Consider the following 14,543-nt stretch of genomic DNA (forward strand, 5'->3'; position numbering starts at 1 on the left):
CATTATTAACAAGAAACAGTTAATGCTAGTTTACATCATATATTGTAGTTTTCTGACAATTTCTACTAGAAGCTTCAGAGGGTCCCCAGCTCTCCTATTTCCCTTGCAACATGAAGTTTAAGAGCAGCACAGGTTCCTAGCTACCCTTTCAGTTTTCTCTGATCTTACAATTTAAGAGCTCTGCAGGGTTTCAGCTGTCCCTATCATGTGGAATTTACATGCTCTGCAGGGTTCCTGGCTCTCCCTAGCTAAAACTGCCATGAAGGCTGTAGCGGGGCAATCTTCCCCTGTAAGGGCCTGTGGAAAAAGGGAGCAGCAAGCCCTGGCCTAAGGAGCAGCCCAGCAGGCAGATGTTGGGAATAAGCAGATCCAGCTAAACAGAAGCTAATGATTAGCTCTGATTCCCAGCAGAAAGATAAAAGTGAAGACCCAGTTTTTGATGAGAAGGTGGGCTTGGAATGTTTTCCTGAATGGTTGTAACAAAGCAGGTAGCCCCTATGATCCCTCTGAAGCAAAAGGAAAGCTTTGAACCTTGAGCTCCTGGGAAGTAGAAGATACTGCAATATCAGTCCAGGTCAGGACTATTACTTTCCCATATTTTGTGAGTGTATGGCAGAAGAATAAAAGAGCCTGGATAGAAAGCAAAAGTGGAATTGGGGGTATAGCTGACTGTTTTGTCCCCAGTTTGAGGGTAGCTCCACCGGGCTATGCAGACCAATCTCTCTTTCCTTCCATCCTATTCTGGAGAATTGGAGTCCTGCAGATTTCAAGGTGTGGGTGCCCTATGTAGCAATGCCTGGGTTGCCATTTCTCATCTGCTTTACTTTTCCCTACACAGAAATTCTTTGTATGGACTTCACAAAATGTGTATCACTACACCAAGTGATAAAACTGTTCTTTTTAAAAATAGGTCTATTCCCTAAGTTTTAGTGTTATCTGAGTGCTTCTGAAATCTGGAGTTGTGATCAAACTTTTTTTCTTTAAGTTAAAGGTACTCAACATTTCATGTTTCTATAAAATGTCAGAAGATGGCTATTTTAAAACATCTAACTTAATAGCTGGAGCAATTGCCTTCAGATTGTGCAAAGAACTTCTGAGTATTCTCTGAAAGCAATCACAAAAATAATTTTTGTGTGCAAAATAAAAAGGGATTGAACATAGTGGTTTATACCAGAACCCTGCTTGTAATCTTAACTATGCTACTGAGTTGCTATGGAGTAGCTCTGTATTCTGAGTACTTTTTAATGACTTGTAACTCAAAAACAGCTTGACAGATTTAACTTCATAATTTGCAGGAAAATAAACACATTTGGGTGCCATTCTGCAACAAATCCATTAGTACTATGCATGGGGCAATCTACATAAACCACCCAAGCCTTCATAGCTAGGATTAGTTATTATTAATCCCCCTTCTTTCTTCCTCCCTGCTGCTTCCCTTTCTCTATTACATCAAGCATAAACTACTTGCCTTCACATTTAAAGCCCTTTATGGCCTATCCCTGCCTAACCTATCATGTCTGATATGGTATGAGACATTGACTCCCACCTACTCTTTGCCAACAATGTCAGCGTACATTGCCCGACTGTTGGAAAATGTGACAAGCACTTTTATTCATTCTCTTGTACTGCTTCTTGTGCATGAAAATAGTACCCCACAAAAATCTGCTAATGCATTAGTCTTTCTTCAAATCCCTTCTTAAAACTTTCTTCTGCTTACATGATTGCAAACCACTCGATAATGATTAGACAGCTAATGTGTTGTGACCCCTGCTCATCAGATTTATTACAATTATTTCACGGTTACCTTGTTCTCCTCTCTTGTTTTATTAACTCTTTGACTTTAGATTGAGGAAAAGTACATGTTGTGTATTTTCCTCTAGCTTTTCTTTGTTTATAGTAGAAGAGATGAGACATTCTCACATTGGTATTTCCTCCTACAATGTCTGTGTAGGAGTTTAATAGTCAGTCCTGGAAGGCCCTACATGATTTCTAGAAAGTTCTGAGTGTCCTGAACTCCCATTGCAGCCACTGATGCTTAATACCATAATGTTCCTAATTTTAAAATTTTAATTTTAATGCTGGGGTTTATAAAAGATATTGAATTATTCAGGCTCAGAATTACTTTTCTGGTAAAATATGCTAATAGCATGGAAGATTCCTTTCTGTTAACATGTTACCTAATAATGTGAGGCAGACATGCCTCACATAATTCATCACTCAGGCATATGGCAGCAACTGACTAATCTCCTAAATAGAGTCTGCAGCAACCTATCCCTGAGCAAGGCCCAAGTCAGATGACTACCATCCCCACTGGGCTCAGGTATTTCAGTGATCCTGCCAGAGCTGCAAGTTACTCTATGCAACAACACTACTCAGCCAGGAACCCTCATGCTGCCTCAGTATTAGACATCTGAGGCATTCAGTCTGCTCTTGAACTGGTTCCTGTTCTTACTCCCACCCTAGCCTGAACCTTGTTCCATCTCACTTCAGCCTTGTCCTTGCCCTACCCTGATCCTATTCCAGCCCTGTTCCTGATCTCCACCAACTCTGCACCCATCTCCTGTTCCCCAAGCCCTTGGCTGAGTTCAACCTGGCTTTGAGCTTTGCCCTGTTTCCTGACTCTGACTACGATCCTGATTTGGCATGTCCGTGGACTCTGACCTTGTTTTCTGAGCCATGGCCTGTCCCTGGGCCCTGGTTTCAGCACTGCCCTCAGCCTGATTCTGACCCTTTGACGACCATTCCAATCACCAGGCCTGACCACCTATAAGCCAGGACCTGACAAATAAGACCTCATGTCTCTCTCCCCTGAACATAAAGAAACAAACAAACACAGATGGCGTAGGTGGCTTAATGAAATCTACCATTGGTGCTACTTTAAAGATTGAGTCTCAGATTGAGGAATGTTGTCTTTGACTTCCTTGTTGACCATCAAAAGCTGTTTGTTTTTAAACTAGACTTGCTAATCTCCTGTCCCATCTTCTTCCTCTATTTAATTCTGTAGGGTAGTCCTAACACCAACCTCATAGGTATAAATTAAAACATAATTTATTCTTCTGAACTTATGTCCCAGGTTATGCAGAACAGAGAACCAGGACTGACTTATTCAGAGTGAAACAGGTGGCATCCCTATCTTTAGTTTGCCACCAGCATTTTGAAAGTTATAGACAAATTTTACATTGCTCATCTCCAACTTCCTACTATTAGGAAAAATATACTCTGAATCGGAAACAATTTTTGCAGTGGTTGTTTGCCATTTTTCATTAGCCAAAGGGCATCAGTCAGATGTGGTACAGTAGTTATGTCAAGCTGGCATGTCGCTCAGGTTTAGGCTTTCACAGCAACAGAAAGTGACAGTTAATGTCTATTCACTAGAATGCAATCATGTAATTTCTCAGTAACACATGTCAGCACAGTATAAATTAGCTTTGCTTTTCCCAGCTGAAAATAGGTGAAAATCCTCTCACATTTTCTGTGGTGCAGGAACTTTCTATCTGTGGTGGGGTTTGGTGGTGGGGGGGCGGGGGGGGAGTGTTAGATATGTGAAGGGTGCTGATTTAGGAGACTCATGCCATTTGTCAGCCTCATTTTCTGTGTAACAAGCAACAAGATGAAATGATAAAATGATGCTTCATGGCAAAGTTCAATGTAATAAAAAGTTATGTTCATCTGGGAATGTAGCCATCAATTAATGTAGTGGCTCTTTTAGTAGGAAAAAATCATAATGAGCTGGCTAGCATCTGAGATCTGGTATTCAAATTATGTGCACATTTTATATTTCTAATTTTCATCATTTAACCAAATCAGAAGGATAAAATCATATAATAATGAAGCACAAAAGGCCCAATTATCTTTCCACAGACAGAGTTGTATGAGTGATGCCACATGCAAACTCTCCTTTTCATACTCTTATAGCTACTTAGGTATGGATTTAGTGTGTGTGTTTATGTGCATGAGTAGTGGGAGGAATAAATGCATCTAAATGTGTGTGTCCAAATTGGGCATACATTTACTCATATATGGCAGTGACCCTTCTCAACTTGTAATGCATCTGCTCTTTGCTTGTTGGTTAATGGAGGCACTGAACCAACTCCAGAGATGGCCACAGAAAGAAGGTTGGACAGAGTTCAGAAGGGAAAGGCAGCAAAATGTCATTCTGGACATGTCCCCCCCTCCCTTAATTGTTATGAGCCACTGCCAAAAAACTACTAAGCCCCTGTCTCTTTCCCTCCCTGGGACACCAGTAATCCTTAAATGCTTAATCCTGGATTAATTCTTGAGCTTGTCAACTTTATGCGAGAGCCTCATATTGTCCTTGATAAGCATTGTAATTATGTTACCATGTGCCAAAACCATATTTTCCACCTCATTGACATTTTGCTACTGAGCATTCATGTACCTTGAAGATCCTTTGACTATTTCCTTAATTGCCTACACTGACTCCTGTGGGCCATCTACTTGTGTGTGAAGGCTAAATGTCTAGAAATGGAACTTTTACCTTTCAGCAGATTAGATTTCATCTTTAAACAATGGGCAAAAATCTGCTCTCGGTTACACGGGCCTCAATTCAGTATGGAACATGGAAAGAATAGAGTCCAACACACTCGCTCTTAGCTGTGTTGGGTCTGCAGGGCTAACAGAAGTAAAACATTTTTTTAAATCACCACAGTAAAAAGGTATGACTGAATACACATAGGGAGTAAATTGGTTGAGTAAAAAGGTTACATTTTTTTTACATAGTTTTTCAGGGGAAAAGTATGCTAAAATATGAGCTTAATGGAAGGGTTGTGTTTGACTCTTCTTTCGTGCTAGCACACCTCTTATCCCAACACATACACACTGTTCCTGAGATTAAAAATCCTTGTTTGATTTAATTCTAAACTATATAAAGAAGATAGCATATGTATGTTTCTTGGGAATGTCCCTAATGGTGATTTCTTATGTCAATTAAATTGTTTGCTATGGAAATCTGTCCAGCAGTTCTAGCAAATGACTCTGGGTCTGATCTTTTCAGAAGTACTGAGCAAGCAAAATTGCAGTTGAAAATCAGTGGGAGTAGTGGAAGCTCAGCACCTCTTAAAGTCAAGCGAGACGTCATTTGCTAGAGGAGTCAGACAGGCTGTTCACAGCAAACAATTTAACTGATCAATTTCACCCTTTTTTCTGTTCATGAATTGTTCATGAATGGGCTCTGTTATAACTTTGCTTGAAATTACTTAATGAAGATTTAATGGATTGGAAACCAATTTCAACCTATAGATTGCTCATTAATTGTGTTCATGTATATTTGTTGTAGCTGTGTGATTGGAAGCATTCGAAATGAGGTATTGTTTCTCTTCCCTGTATGAGTATCTGACTAATGAATGTTAGAGGGTGTCATCAAGGGTAAAAGTTTCAAAAGCTTGTCAGTCTCATTTTCAAAAGAGACTTAGGTGCCTAAATCACTTTTGAAAATGTGATTTGTGCTTTGAAGTTATTTAGGTGCTTTTGAAAATTTTATCTTGTATCACTGGATCTTTAATTTGCTTAGGAGAGGGTGAGCACTGTTCAGATATTAAGAGGAAATGGGCCAATAGAATTAGGACACTTTTGACCATTTTAAAAACTTTTTATTTTCTCTGCCATTGAGTCAGTCCTTGCTATTTCATATTAAGCGGAAGGATAAGATCAACTACGAGGATATTCATGGTCAAAACATCTGCACTGGTTCAGTTTCAGCAGCTTTTTTGGTAGGGATATATTATTAGGACAGAAGACAAAGAATTACAAGCATATTTTCCAAGGAATGCAGCTACGCTGCCAGCAACCACGAGTGGCATACGTTCACCAATGATGTATATAAATTGAATATCCAGCCAGACCATCTTAATGACCTAGCTAGAGAATCAGCTTTGGCCACATTTAAAATTGATTTATTTCCTCATGACACACACAAAATAGTTGCATGTTGTGTTTGAGTGCAAGCCCAAGCTATGTGCTTTTTCTTGCTTATTTAATTGACGGTGCTAGATGACGGCTCAGAGTGGTTTTGTTTTTGTTTTTCCCCTAGCTCCAAAGAATATGATCACATAGATTGTCTTATTTAAATATGTTAATACCAGGAGTATGGCATGGGGTTTGTTAACATGGTCTTTGGTTTGCCATGTTGTCAAACATTTTGTTTGCCCCATCCAATGTTCAGCAATGCACAGAATTAATGAGTATACTAAGTTTAAAGTGTCTAGGTCAAACTATTTTTCTCTAATTTATGTGAATTTATGTATACAACCCTTTTGACATGTACTAAGCATTTGACAAATGTGATTCACACTTAATTTTCCTGTTACTATATCTCAAAAGTTCATTAGTATTTATTAACAGAACTGTGGATACTGGTGCACAAAATTTATCAGGTATTTAGGTCATGTTGCTAAACTATTTTGAGGCAGCACGATCCATGTTGTGCTTGAATGGGGGATTGCCTGATGCAACTTAATCTGTAAAATTAATTTCACAAGGTTCAGTTCTGAAAATTACTGTATTTAAGGTATTAAAAGGTGAATCTAAAATGAACATCAGAGAGGCTTATCACCAGTCATGAAAACACATGAAAAGCCTTGAAACCAGTGGTGTGGGAAAAATTGGCATATGAGGCTTCTGCAGGGCATCCGGAATGTCATCTTTGAACAATGTTGACAAATTTGTTCATTCAGTCCTTTTCTGCCATGGCTCAAATGTATTCAGAAAGGGCACTGGGGGAATATATTTGGTGGAAACAGGAGTAAAATAGTAAAATCAACTTTGCATTTTTATCAGCTGACATTACTTAGGAGTTAAGTATGTAACACTGCAATTAATGATTCATTATCAGCACAAGATGTCAGTTTGCAAACTGTAAATTCAATCATTTGAATTTCACAAAAATCTGATTCCTGAAGAGTTTTCAAAAATTCATATTGGATGCCAGCTTCCCCAGCTAAGACAAGTTTTAGCTTTTTCAAAAATTTGCCCACACACCTTGCTGGGATAATCTCTGCAGTGGAATATAGAATTGGTGTTTTAGAATGTTAAACTGGCAGGTAATAATGCATAAAGGGATAGCTAGAAGTTTCTTCCTGGAAGTAATATCACCTCTCAGAATATCAAAACAATCCCCCAAAACCACACCCATTGTTCAGTTTTATCTTCAAATGAAACTATCACAAATAGATGTTCAGTTATTTCCTTTCCTAACCTGTGTATTAACAGATGAGCTTTGTTATAATTATATACATATATAACATTATACAATTGATATAAATTTAGGGCCTTTGTGCAACTGTGTTCCCATTATGCCGGTAACTGTACAAACAGATAGTGAGAGAGTCTGGAAGAGTTTACAGTCTAAATAGACACAACAGGGGGTAGGAAGGAACACAAAGACATTTATAAGTGAAGTGACTTGCTCTAGGTCTGACAGTAGATTTGAGGCAGAGCCAAGAACAGAATCTAGATCTCCTGAGTCCCAGTCTAGTACCGTAGCCACTAGATCACATTGCCTTTTCTTAGGTTTCTTTAAACATTTTTATTCTTTTGCTAAATACAAGATAATAGATAAACTGGCCAAACTTGGAACACAGTAGCCAAAAAGACTCAAATCCATATTTAAGTATCTAAGTAAATGGCTTGAGTTTTAAAAGTCAACTCAATGGATGTAGCTGGATGTTGGTTTCAGCTCACTGACTTCACTATAATGAAGAAAGATCAGGGCTTCAGAAAACTAAAAAAAACATTACTGATATTTTTCTCAAAAATGAAAAAGGTTAGCTCATGAGTTCAAACCCAACATATGTTACTAATGACCAAAACTCCTGGTCTGATATCTGTTTTAATGTTCTAAGTCCAGTGGCTAGTGGACAGGTGTTCTCACCAAAACCCTTTGTGCTGTTTGATAGCCTTTTTAGCAATCTCAGCAAAAAGGGTAATATTGAACAGGTATGAGGTCCTGGTCGGGCACGGTGGGGTATGTCTTTAATCCTAGATACTTGGGAGGCTGAGGCTGGCAGATCACTCAGGGGTTCTGGCCTGTGATGCACTATGATGATTGGTTGCCAGGTGCCACTGACAGTCTGGCCAGAGGGTGGCTGAAGGACTGGCCACAACAACACGAATGATGTGTTGTGATCGGTGCGCACTCTCTCTCTCTCTCTCTCAGGGCTGATAGACCGACCGATTGATCTAGGTGATGAGGTCCTGACTGCTACCTCACTGCCAGAGATGAGTCCCTCCTTGCACATCACCAGGGTAATGTGAGGGCAGCTCATGCTGCTTCTCTCTGTCTGCACCTTATCAGAGGATAAATAGAAGATAGAGCATCTAGGTCAGTAAAATAACCAATTCTCAAGAGTATTGCATTTGCACGATACATTTTGATTACATTAAAATCAACCATTTTGTATACAATCTTTCATGAAGGCAAAAGGGGGAGATGCACACAACTCCAATGCCCTACTACACTGAGTCCTATAGCATACGGATGCTCCCCACTATGATGTGAGATATAAAATATTATACATGTAGCTTTCAAAGAAGGTTTAAACAATTTCATGAACAATAAAAATGTCTCAAGGTTAGACTAGTCAGAATAACAAAATAAGGCATATCAGCTCCCACTTCAGATCATGAGCCAATCACTAACTACCTGGTGTTACAAAGATGTTAGACTGTCCGCTCAAGCATCTAGTACTGGCCACTCTTAGAGACAAGATATCGTATCAAAGGGATCACTGATCTTATCTACCAGTTCCTACTAAAGAGAGTGGAAGAATGATCTCATGGTTAGCGTGCTAACCTAGAACTTGAGCGACCTGAGTTCAAATCCCTGCTATGGCACAGACTTCCTCTATGACCTTGGATATATCACTTAGCATCCCTGTGTCTCAGTCCCTAGCTGTATAATGAGGTAATTCTTCCCTACCTCACCAGGGCTGTACTAGGGATAAATACATTAAAGATTGTCAGATACTATGGTTATGGAGTGCCAAAAAGTACTATGGATAGAATTTATCTTCTTGGGTCTCCTCCTAAAATATTCAGTAGTTTCTATATTAAGTAGCCATTGTTCAGCAACTCTGACTCCAGCAGCCTGCTTGTTATACCACGGGCATGCTCTGGTCTCCACCAGCCTTGGTTACTACTAGCCAAGTGACCCCAATGCCAGCTTTCACCCAAAACTGTCTGCCCTGAAATGTCCATCCCTCCTCTGGAATGTTTAGAGATGTAATTAGGTCAGTTGCTGTGGTTTTGTGCTTTTAAAGGAGCAGTGTATTGCTTTAACTGGAGTTAACAATCACTTCAATTTAAACATAGCACTTGGATGGTTTAGATTCCAAGTAAAACAAGATTATTAACAAAAAGAGAGAGGTTTTAAGTAAGTTCAAGTACATGGAATAAAGACAGGATGGTTATAATTACATAAAAGTAAAATAGATTTCTATAGTGGCTAAGGCCTAATAAGCTACAGCCTTTGTTCAAAGTTAATTTCTTATCAATCTCTTCATTTCAGACATTGCTGACTTTCTCTCCATCGGGGCTTTCTACAGAAGTACAAGCTGATGGTTTCCCTTGTCTAACTAAGTGAAATATCTTTGCCTATATTCAGTTACCAGAGACCTTAACCCCCTTCATTGAAGGACCTGTATTCCCTACCTTGAAAGAGCTCTAGCTCATTGTATCTATCCAGTGATGGATCCACTTTTTTAATGTGGTAATATTGTAATAAAATATGTTGATTTAATTATTTATCATTTTGAGGTTCAGACCCTCTCCCCGCTTTTTATAGTCCAGCAGCTATCTCCACCATGCACTAGGTTGATGACTTTTTTACCTTTTAATTAAATGTGCCTTAATTGTCTTTGCTTGACAACAAATATACATTCCTTTGTCTAAGGGGACTGTGCTTATGGAGTGCTTTCCAAGAATATAATTCTAGCACATGTTCGTAACTCTTTGTACTTCCCATACATACATCATGCAAGAATATTAATGATCAGTGAGTTATTATTTTTCCAGTGATAGGCAACCTTCTGGGTGTATATCATGACAACTGTGTGTTAGGTTTAGTGAGTATGTCAGGCCTGACAAAAGTTGCTGACACAAAGGAGTGGGCCTGATTTTTGTTAAATGTCTAAAGAAGTTTCTTACCAAATGTTCTTGGCAATGTTTCAACCAAGGCTGTTTTTCCATTTTCTTGAATGTAATTGCATTGGCCAATTGCTTCCTAGGTGCAGGATGACAGGGTGTCATCTTTGCCTCCTACATATATTCCCCAAAGTTCATGATCTTTGCATGTTGCTGGATTAACAACCCCTCACCACCTGCCCTACCGCCTCTGGCTTGTTTTTCCCCTTTGGGCTCCTTTCCTTTCTTTTCCTTTCCTGTTGACTCTGCATGTGTTGGCTTAATGCTTAATTTATATGCTTAAAGAAAGAAAGGTGAATAAACATCTTTTTTTCTGAGAGAGAACTCTGCCTTGATTCAGACTTTAGAACATATGTTTAGTATACATGTATAACTCCCTAGAACCTATCTGTACATATAAGATACAAAAATATTAATGACCAGTGTGATGCTGGCTTTCATTTAAGCCCTCACATGACATTCATTATTTGGTGAACCAGAATGCATACACCACAAAATCATCCTCTCCCTCCTCTAAACACACTAACCAGTTGGTATTGAGGGATTCCTGGGTCACAAGTTGTTGTTGTTGTGGGGGTTTCCTCATGATTTGGCAAGATATAGGAAGAAGGCAATGGAAGGGAGGGGATGAGTTTGAACGTGTGAATAACAGGGAAGAGGAACTGGGATCAGAACAAACAAGAGGTGTGTATGAAAGGAAAAGGGTAAAGGATTAAACAAAAGAGATTGAAAGTGCTCAGTAAGAGCATGTATCATGGGAGTGGGTCAGAACAAACAGGCAAATAGTCAACATTGAATCCTCAGGTGTGTAGAATCAGACGCTTGTGTGGAACTGTTTGGTTCAGAGGGAAGGAGGAATATCAGAAGGAATGAATCTAGAAAATATGCAGAAGACTAGAGGATATGTTGCTGTTATGACTTCTGGACGAGATGGGTCTGCCCTGGAAGCTGGTTCTAGCAGCTAGTGAAATACAGGCACTTTCCAGGAGACCTAAAGTTCTTACCTTAGATTTAGGACATTCTGAATTAATGTTGCAACTCTATCCTTACTTCATCCTCTTGTGCTTAGACATTGCAGAGACTGTAAACTGTGGTTGGTAATTTTACATTCCAGTTATACTGTGACACTGTGGTGTGAGTTAAGGATGGAATCACAGTCTGTTAATTTTCCTTCTTCCATTGATTTAAGACAGACAGATCTTTAACATTAACTAAAAATTCTTTTTTAAAAGTGCAAGCAATAGCTTAAGAGTTCGGGGGAGAGGGGGACTTTAGAGCTTAATGCTGCCCTTGGATGAAAGGGAGAGGTTCTCATTGACTTCATAGGGCTTTGTACACGTATGCACAAGCGGAATTTGTTTTCTGCAGTCCAATCTTGTAATTGTACCACTTATCTTCATCAGAACTGCTCTACCAGGTCTGTTGTGAGCAAATCTTTGTTAGTGAATCTCTGTATGTCACCTTTATTAGTACTAAGCCTCATTACTACCATGTACCTATTTATCTTTCTAAATAAACTGTCAGTTTTAAATGAGTGGTCACCTAAATAGAACAACCACCAGATTTTAAACAAATGGCCCTGTACCTAAGTAATTATTAGAAAATAAGTAGTTGTACTTATCTAAAACAATATCATCTTGTCATTTGCTAGGAAGGTGTTGGAAGATTCCATTCCTCTATAGAAGGACACAATGTAGGCAAATGTCAAGAAAATCTATATTCCTCAAGGGAAAACATCTAGCACTTCAGTTGCCAGGTATTAAAGAGTCTTGGCTTTTTTCAGAAGATAAGTGATGTACTTAAGATTCTCACTCAAAAAGAATCTGCTGCAAATAAAAGTACCAAAAGGATTTTCACTGACAATTAGCAAAGGAGAAAAAGAGAGAGGTTCCGCGCCCCCTCTTCCCCCATGCATTAGTATCCAAATAGCAAAATTTAGAATTGATCTAAATGGAGGAACAGAAGAACACTGCCCACATACACACAACTCTTCTACAACCAATCTCTCAATGGTATCAAGTAAAACACACAAAATACCATATCTCCACATAGACAAAAACTGAATGATGGCTGTGAAAAAATGACATGATTCACATCCTTCCCTTTCCTTTGTGGCTGTTTCAGTTTATTAGTTAAATACAACTCTTTCCCATGGGGAGGACCATCCTCTTCCCTGTCGTCGCTCCCAGGATCTCCCCCCACCAATTCCTATCACCTTTATTTTGCCATCTTTAAGCTTGCCTCTGGATAACACTTAGAAATGAGGAGGGCGAACATGACTCCTACTAGAGCATGTTAATATTGCTCCCCGAGTTGATCACAGAGGTGGCTGGAGAGTGACATGAGTATTCCTTAGAGCAGTGGCAGTAAAAGTTCAAGCTCAAATCAATTGCTAAGCAGTTGGCAAGCTTATTGTGAAAAAATGAGGTTATCTTCTGGTTACTTTGTTTCCTTTCCCTCCATCTCTCTGTTTCAACCACTTGTTGTCTTGATATCATCCTAGATTGTGAGGCACTGGCAGCAACCATTGTCTGGCTATGACATGTCTGTACAGTGCAATGGGGCCAGCTACTACAATATAAATAATAACAACGATGAAAATGATATCCCATGCTCTCATCCCCTTGCATTTGTGCATTGTGCTCCTTCTAGGTTGCCAAGCCATTTAATATATTTGGAAATAAGATTTACTTATCCACACAGATTTAAATTGCCGCAAAGAATTTGTTCTGGTCTAGTGGGTAAATACATTTCATACATTGTTACATCCCGACCATAGTAAAACTTAATTTATCATTCTTGGAGAGGAGGTTTGAACTAAAAGTGATATTTAATCCCTATGCTATATTTAAATTTAGAAAAAAGTAAAGTGATTAGTGAGTGCATTACTGCAAGATATACTGACATGACACATGTTACTAGTGCCCTCCATTTGCTGCATTCAAGCTGAATGGCATATTACATGCATGTCACATGATGCTCCCTGCCCACAGAACATTAGGGCACAAGAAAACAATAGCATTTTGTCCATGAAAGGTGCTATAGAGACCTGCTCACTATTGTCTAACTGATAATAGAGGACCCAGTCTTTCCCCATTAAAGACAATGGGAGTTTTGCCATTAACTTCAGTGCAATGGACCCAATGCAATGGAGCAAAAGAGTAATGGAAAGGGATTTGTAAATATATATCCATGAATGGCAGTAAAGCCATGGATATTACAAGTGAGCAAGACCTGTAGTTACAGCAATAAGTTTTGATGTTATAACTCAGATGTGTCGGAACCCAAATCTAATCTTCTGTTCTGAACACCTCCAAAGTATGGGGTAAATTTGGATCCAGGACTCATCTTCATCACTTGCCATCACAGATCTGATCCTGTAAATATTTAAGCATCTGAGTGGTTCATTACCTCAATATTAATTTTTACTACAGTGGTCCTGCTCATGTGAGTAAAACTATGTGCATAAGTACTCACAGGATCAAACCCTGGACTCATACTGTGTCTATAATGAGCTGAACTTTAAAAATCTGGAGCTGAACTCTGCAGACCCCTAAACTTTATCAGAATTCAGATCAGGATGTGAATTTTGCTGCTTGAGCTTATCTCCAGAAATAACATTAACTAAACTCCCTCAAGTGTAGACTTTACTTAATAGACACCATGAACTCCTTAAAACTCGCTCACTCTTGCAGTATGAGTGAGTTAATAAAAAAGAAACAATACAATTAAGAAGATCTTCCACATGTGTCTGAACGAAAACTGAGTGCCCTCATGATCTTAGTATTGTAACACTGGATCTTCTTCCATCTCTCTTCTCTGATTGTTGGTTACCATATAATTGTGTTAAGATTAAAATTAGACTATAAATTCTTCAGGGCAGAAACATTACACTTTTGTTTCTGTAAAGCACCTAACACACTCATGGCTGCATAAAAGGGAGGAAAAACAGTTTAAAAATAACTCCCACACTGCTTACCATAAATATCTTCTCTCAATACTTTATCGCTTTACACAAGCGCAAAGAAAATCATAAAAAGTCAGTATTCCAAGGTTAAATAATTTAGCAGTCATATCATTTTTTATATTCCAAACGCACCTACATTATTAATTTAACTGGCTTTTTAAAAAGTAGAACACTTAAAATATATATTGTTGCACAGAATAACCACATTTTGTTTTTTAAATCATATACATTAAGTGGAGAAATGAAAACTTGTTATGGATCAATAACATTTAAAAAATGCCAGTCAAATAAGCAAAATCCAAATGTTCCTCATTCTAGTGTTTTGAAAGATATTTGACAGTCTGGTGTGAATTTTTACAGCTAAGTTGTAAACCTCCCAGAAAATGTTGGCAGAACATTAACCACAGTGGTGTGACTG

At 38.7% G+C, this 14,543-nt stretch overlaps 1 long non-coding RNA gene across 3 annotated transcripts in view; it reads left to right on the top strand.

Moving 5' to 3' along the window:
* The first annotated feature begins 307 nt into the window (after window positions 1-307).
* Window positions 308-14,543, top strand: part of LOC120398390 — a 118,103-nt gene continuing 103,867 nt past the window's right edge. For all 3 annotated transcript variants that reach the window (XR_005594344.1, XR_005594343.1, XR_005594345.1), the window contains exon 1: window positions 308-574. This is a non-coding gene — a long non-coding RNA (uncharacterized LOC120398390). The remainder of the gene's footprint in view (window positions 575-14,543) is intronic.

Source organism: Mauremys reevesii, linkage group 2, assembly GCF_016161935.1.
Source record: "Mauremys reevesii isolate NIE-2019 linkage group 2, ASM1616193v1, whole genome shotgun sequence".
In the NCBI taxonomy this organism is placed as follows: domain Eukaryota; kingdom Metazoa; phylum Chordata; order Testudines; family Geoemydidae; genus Mauremys; species Mauremys reevesii.